General features: G+C 43.5%; 1 pseudogene; it reads right to left on the bottom strand.

Annotated features, from left to right (window-relative positions):
• Positions 1-5668: 5668 nt before the first annotated feature.
• Positions 5669-6208, bottom strand: LOC105062076 (serine hydroxymethyltransferase, cytosolic pseudogene; annotated as a pseudogene).
• Between the last annotated feature and the right edge of the window lie 768 nt (positions 6209-6976).

Consider the following 6976-nt stretch of genomic DNA (forward strand, 5'->3'; position numbering starts at 1 on the left):
TGGAGTGTCCACGCCCTCTTGGGGTGCATTACCCTCCCAGCACCTTGATGTGAACCCTGTTGTTTAAGGTTTTAATGGAGGTTCAATTATATAGGCATGATCAATTACATTATTGCCCATTGGTGACTGAACTCGATCTCCAGTCCCTTCCCCCTCTCCCAGGAGGTGGGGGCGGGATGGGATGGAAGTTCTAACCCTCTAATCACTATACCTCAATACACACACACAAAAAAGACCCACTTAGAACCTGATAATGTGTGTTGTATAACGCAGTTTTGTGAATGGATGGAGGCTTCTTGCTGGGGAAGTAGCACTGGTGGTGTCTGGCTTCCAGACTTTACTGGGTCCACTGGGTCACCCCTGGGCCAAAAGCATCAGCGTCTCTGAATGGCTAATAGTCCAACAGCCTTACTGGTCTGGAAGCTCTGCTCTGCTCTCAGGAGAGCTGAAGGCTTTTCTACTTCCCACTGAAGAATAATTAACATGAATGCTTTTTTGTTTGACATTCAAATATTTTTATTGAAGTACAGACTGTTTACTATGTTGTGTCCATTTCTGGTGTACAGCACAATGCTTCAGTCACATAGGGACATACATTTGTTCTCATGCTTTTTAATTTATGCAGAAGGACAGACAGACACCTACAGAACAAACAGCAGTGTTTGGCTCCATCTAGTGGTCTAAAGTGGATTTGGGTTTCTAATTATCCGGGATTTGACAGTTTGCATCCACCCCTCTATTCTTATCCATCCATTTATCTTTATCCATCCTTCAATTCATCCATATCCATTCTCCTATCCACCCACCCACCCATCCATCCATCCATCATCCGTCTATCCATTCATCCTCCTACCCTCCCATCCATCCTTCAGTCCATCTATATCCATTTTCCCATCCATCCGTCCATCCATCCATCCGTCCATCCATCCATCCATCTTCCCATGCTCCCATCCACCCTTCAGTCCATTCATATCCGTTTTCCCATCCATGTAGGCATCACAGCCTACAAGACCCTATGTGATCTGACCCCTGCTGATCTTTCTGATCCCATTTCTTATCATTTTATGTGAATTTGTTAAGTTCAACATTATTTTTGTCGTTGTTGTTCCTTAAACACATCAAGCTTATTCTTTGCATATGCTTTTACCCCTCTGCTTGGAGTGATTTTCTCCCAGTCTTTGCCTGACTGACTTTTTATCGTCATCTTTCATATCCAAGCTCAATCCAACTCTCCGGAGAGACTTCCCTGACCACTCTAAAACACACACCCCTTCCAGCCTCCAGTCCCTCTTCCTCAATTCACCCGGTGGCACTTCCTTCACAGCACCCTTCACTGCCTGACATTTTCCTGTTGGAGTTTTATTTACTTTCGTTTCCTCCCCTCATTGGAATGTGGCTCAGAGGGAAACTTGCTTCTCTTGTTCACTGCTGTATCCCCAGTGCTCAATACAAACTGCACCCATATGTTAGTGATTTTAAACAACAAAAATTTATTTTATGCTTCTGCTGCACATCTTGATTGGCAGAGGTTCCCCCCATTCTTCGCACTCAGAGTCCCAACTGGCCAAGCCCCCATTCTCTGGAACTTCCTTTATTACCCCCACTGGGGGAAGGAAGCAGACCAGGAGATATGGGGGCAAAGAATCTGAGGCAGTCCACCTCGGATCATTTGCGCTTAAAGTTCTGGGTGCTTCTTCAGCTGGTCCATCACCACTTGTTTTTCAGACCCTGAGAGAGCCGCTGCCCAGACTGCGTCCGGAGCTTCTAGCTGTGTTCAGTGGGTGAGGCAGAGAGGGCTGTGCTGACTCTGTCTTACTTGGAACCAGAATCTCTCAATTGTTTTCAAGAAGATTTAAGAGACATTTTAAGTTGCATTATAATTTTTCCTGGTGGGAAGCTTTGAATAAACTAGTCTGCTATTACTAGGATCAAAAGATTTCAGAATAAGTTTATCGAGTTCTGTATTAAATTCAACTGGGATTATCATGGAATCGCATTAAAATTATAGGTTAATATGAAGGAGACATTAGTGTGTTTCTTTATATCTTCATACGATCTTTTGTCTCTTAAAAGAGTGTTTAAATTTCCTCCATAATGGTCTTATGCCTATTGGTTAAGTTACTTTACAAATAATTTTTACATGTATATATATCTTTGCCATTGTGTATGGTATCTTAAATTAATTTTGTGTTGATTTATTGCTAGTGTGAACAAATGTAATTAATTTGTATATTTTTATAGGAAGTATATAATCTGTATTTAGGTTTCATAAATTTGTAGTTGAAACAGTAGATCCACATACCTGAGTTGTTTCAAACATCTGTAAAGGTTTTCTAATAGGTACATCCATAGGTTACACACTTACGATTCCATTTACAGGACCTTCTGGGAAAGGCAAAACTCTGAGGACAGAGAACAGATCACTGGTTGCCAGGGGTGAGGGGTCGAGGAAGGGTTTAGCTAACAAGGAGAAGTATGAGGGACAGTTTTGGGGCAAGAGAACTGTTTTATATCCAAATTGTGGTGTTGGTTGCACTGCTGTATGCATTTATCAAAACTCACAGAACTGTACACCCAAAGCAGTAAATTTTATTTTACTTCATGTAAATTTTTAAAAAAATCAGAAATATTCTAGAACTGAGTAAGTTCAATAAAATGCTGAACTTAACAACATTCAAAAGGTTTTCTGATAATGGAACTGAGTATCAGTTGTTCAATTAAACTTAAAACTAATTAAAGTGAAATAAGATAAAAAAAATTCAATTCCCCAGTCTTAGCCACATTTCCAGGACCCACAGCCACAAGCAGCTGGTGGCTGCTGCGTTAGACAGTGTGGTTCTAATAAGTGGGATAAGAGAAGAACCGGTTCTGGCAGTTTGGAAGGGCTCACCTGTAAAATACATATATAATATATATATTCTTTTTTTTTGTCTAGTCTTGAGTAGGAGGAGATCTTCAATTACCATTTCAACTAAAAAACTAATTATCAATTTATTCAAATTATCTTTCCTTCTTGTGCAATTTTGGTATTTAAAATTTTGCCTACAGATTTCTCCATTTTTTTAGGTGTAAAAATTATTAGCATTTTATTGTTTATAAATATTTGTCACCTTCACTAATCTTTTATATTATCTTTTGACCTACAGTTATCTTTATTGTATTCCCCCTTCTCATTTCTTTGGATTTGTTCTGCTCTTTTGAGCTGAATGCCTGTCTCACTTATTTACTTTTATTGACATAGAGTCAGTTACAATGTGTCAATTTCTGGTGTACAGCATAATGTTTCAGTCATACATATACATATATATTCATTTTCATATTTTTTCATTATAAGTTACTCCAAGATATTGAATATAGTCTCCTGTGCTATACAGTATAAACGTGTTTGTCTGTTTTATAGATAGTAGTTAGTATTTGCAAATCTCAAACTCCCAGTTTATCCCTTCCCACCCTCCCGCCCAAGTAGCCATCAGATTCTTTACTACATCTGTGAGTCTGTTTCTGTTTTGTAGATAAGTTCATTAGTGTCTTCTTTCTTTTTTAGATTCCGCATGTAAGTGTTGTCAGATGGTATTTTTCTTTCTCTTTCTGGCTTCACTTCACTTAGAATGACTATCTCCAGGTTCATTTACTTTTAACATCACCTGTTTCCCAACACGTGTATTTGGAGGTATACATTTTCCTTCAGCTACTGTTAATTGAGTCCCACAAAGTTTTTTTTTAACTTTGTGAGAAATTAATTTATTTGAGTTGAGCTATTTTTGAAATATAAAAGTTGGTTGTGTTTTTTAAAGCTGTAATTCTTGTAGATGTTCTGTGGTTAAAACCTTGCCTGTGCGTGTTACAGTCATCTCTGTCTTGCACTTCTGTAACCAAGCAGGACCCCGTGGGGCCTTCCAGGGTCAGATCCCTCCCCTGTCCTCTGCTGCAGCTCCTCTCTGAAGCACCCAGATAACAGTATCTCATGCGTATTTCCGGAGTTTTCCAGATGCTAAAAACCACCACCAAAGGGAAGAAATTAACTACTTGATGAGAGCCCATGGCCGCAGACCTTCTGGTGCCTGGGGGTTGATAGCGCTGATGCTCTGTTACCTCAGCATCAACCAGAGGACTGTGCACGAGCTAAGCACGTATCCTGCGGTCGCCCTCCCTCATCTGGCCTTTAAACGTTCTTTGCTGAAACCCTTCCAGGAGTTTGGGGTTTTCTTGGTCATGAGCCACCCTGATCTCCTTGCTAAGCCCTGCAATAAACATTTCTCTGCTCCAAACTTTGATGTTTCAGTTTGTTTGGCCTCATGGTGCGGCGGGCACACGAACTTGCCTTCGGTAATACCTCAGCTTTGTGAGAAACAGAGTTTCTGTGGGAAGGTGATGTCTGATTTCCTGATTATAGAGAAGGTGGTGGGGTGGTCACCTCGCGCCAGGCAGGAAAGCCCCTGGCTGATGTGCACAGGGGCTTGGAGCTAGGTCCTTGGGCTCGCCTGCCCGCCCTGGGGTCCAGGGAAAGGGACCACGTCCCCTTGTGCCCAGGTGCCCAGAGAGGGACTCCCACCCAGCTGGATGGCATTTGGAATAGACGCATATAACTTGTAAAGCACCCAGCAGAAGCGTCAGGAGACTCCAGCCTCCATTGCAACGGGGGTGATTCAGCCCTCCTTAGGCGTCCCGCTGGGGAACAGATGTCAATGGGTGGCTTTTACAAGCTCCAACTTGGGTGTTCCTTATCTGTTGCAGGGAGTTTGGGGGAAGCCCGGAGACTCTTGAGAGCAGAGTGAGTAAAATTACCAGAACCTTTCCAGTAGCTCTGCCCTGCGCCACCATCTAGATGAAGGAGGATTAATAAAAAAAAGCCACGTTTAGGCTAGCGGATGGTTGCCCTTAAACCGGCCAATGGACCTGACTGACTGGTTGCTGTAGCTCCAGGCCCATTGTTAAAACTACAGCTGTTAATTTTGCCGTTTCCGCTTTATTCCAGTAATTGAAAGGGACAATCATGCTTGGTCTCTGAGTTGTTCTCCAGGGAGAAGATTACAGAATTGTAACCTTACAAAATAGCCTGAATTACCAAGAAGATCATGCCTTGGGCACTTATAAGATAAGGAGATCTAGAGAGTGACAACCACTGGCTTCTATGGACTTGGTCACCTGGAGATACCGTGATGCCACTCTGAGTCTTAGGAGAAGAAAATGATTCTGTTCTGTTATCGATGCTTTATTGTTTGAGCTATGGCTGCATAAAGCCCCTGCCCCATCCCCAGGAGGGCTCCCAGTTCTGAAGGCACCAGCCTGCTGTGAGGCCCCTTTGCCTGGCAAAGCGATAAAGCTGCCTCTTTTCCACTAAGCGCCAAGAGCCTGGCTCTCGGTCATTTGGCTCGTCAGGGACTGGGCTGATCTTTCGGCCACACAGATAATTAAGGCTGATTGGCTAAATTGTATTTCATTTTTCCAGAATAGCCATATATATGTAGCTGTGAGAAAATGAGGTTTAAATATATAAACTCCTTGATAACTTGTCCCAAAATTACCAACAATGAGCCTTAAATGGATTTTGATTTGTGAAGAAGATAACATAGCAAAGCTCAAAAAGAAGCCTCTCAGAGGGCCACAGGGAGGTGACCAGCCGATGTGGGGCCCCAGAAGAGCGCTGGGCCCTGGGGCAGAAGCTCCTCTAGAAGTCAGGCAGGCCGGGCAGAGGGGGAGGGAGGCAAAGCCCCCCACCTCCGCCCAGAGAGCCCCCGCTACCCGCCGGCGCACCTTGTCCCCAGTCCCCACCCAGCCAGCTACTCTGAGAACTTCAGGGTGGCCCTGCCACCCACGGTGTCCTGGATCTGCAGGCTCAGTGCCATCCCTCTGTGAACAAAGTGGGTGACTTTTTGGAACCCTCCTTCCAAAAGTCCCCAGGATGTCAGTGCAGGGACCCCCAGCCACAGCCCACCGGGCCATAGTGCACATCTGCCACCTGGGCTGGCATTCTTGGTGCAGGCGGTGGAACAGGCTTCCAGCACCTTCTCAGCCTGCTGCTGCCAGGTGCCTTTGGCTCGGGGGTCCACGAGGATCAGACGGTTGTCACAACCACCTGTGACCAGCTGGTAGCCCAGCTCCGTTAAGGCCTCCGCCAGAGCCCTGCTGTGGCCACCACCGGCGCCCATAGACTGAATTCCGGAGGAACGGCCTGCTTCAGAGCCACGGTGCCCTGAAATTTTAACATCTATGATTCAGTTTTAAATATTTCTTAATTTGCTTTCTGCTAAGAGTACTTTAGTAATATATTATGTACTTTCCAATCTTTCTTTTTCCTTTTCTTTTTTCCCTTCCAGCCCCCTCCTTCCTCTTCCCTTCTCTCTTCCTCCCTCCCCCTCCCTCTCTCCCTCTCCCCCTTCCCTCCCTCACTCCCTCTCTCCTTCCCTCTCTCTCTTCCTTCTTCTGTCTCTTTATTTCTTTCCAATTTCCATTATGGTTGGAGAACACAGTTGGTACAATATTGAATTTATTGGATTTATTCAAGTGTCCTTTAAGGTGCAATTTTATGTTTAATTCTTATAAATATTCTGAATGTGCTTGAAAGTTATATGATTCTGTTTGTGGTGGATGTAGATACATACACATGCACACATTTAACAACATTGTGCAGGTCTTTCACATCTCTGCTGTTTTTATCTGCTGGCTTTATTGGTTTCTGAGAGAGGTATGTTAAAATGATTGATTTAGCTATTACCTCCTACGGTTCTGTCAGTTTCTGGGAAAGTATGCTAGCATTACTAACTTACTGTTTCTCTTAAAAATTCTTCCAGTTGTGGCTTGCCTTAACTTGAGAGGCTAAGTTTTAGGCCAAATACATCTGTGTGGATGTATATTTTTCTGTTAGGGTAAATGTGTATGCAATTTTGCTAAATATCATCAATTTCTGCTCCACAGGTTTATACAATGTTGCCTTCCTACTCAAAGTATGTGAAAATGATGGTTTCCCCAAAACCCT

The sequence above is a fragment of the Camelus bactrianus genome, chromosome 22, assembly GCF_048773025.1.
Source record: "Camelus bactrianus isolate YW-2024 breed Bactrian camel chromosome 22, ASM4877302v1, whole genome shotgun sequence".
Taxonomy (NCBI): Eukaryota; Metazoa; Chordata; class Mammalia; order Artiodactyla; family Camelidae; genus Camelus; species Camelus bactrianus.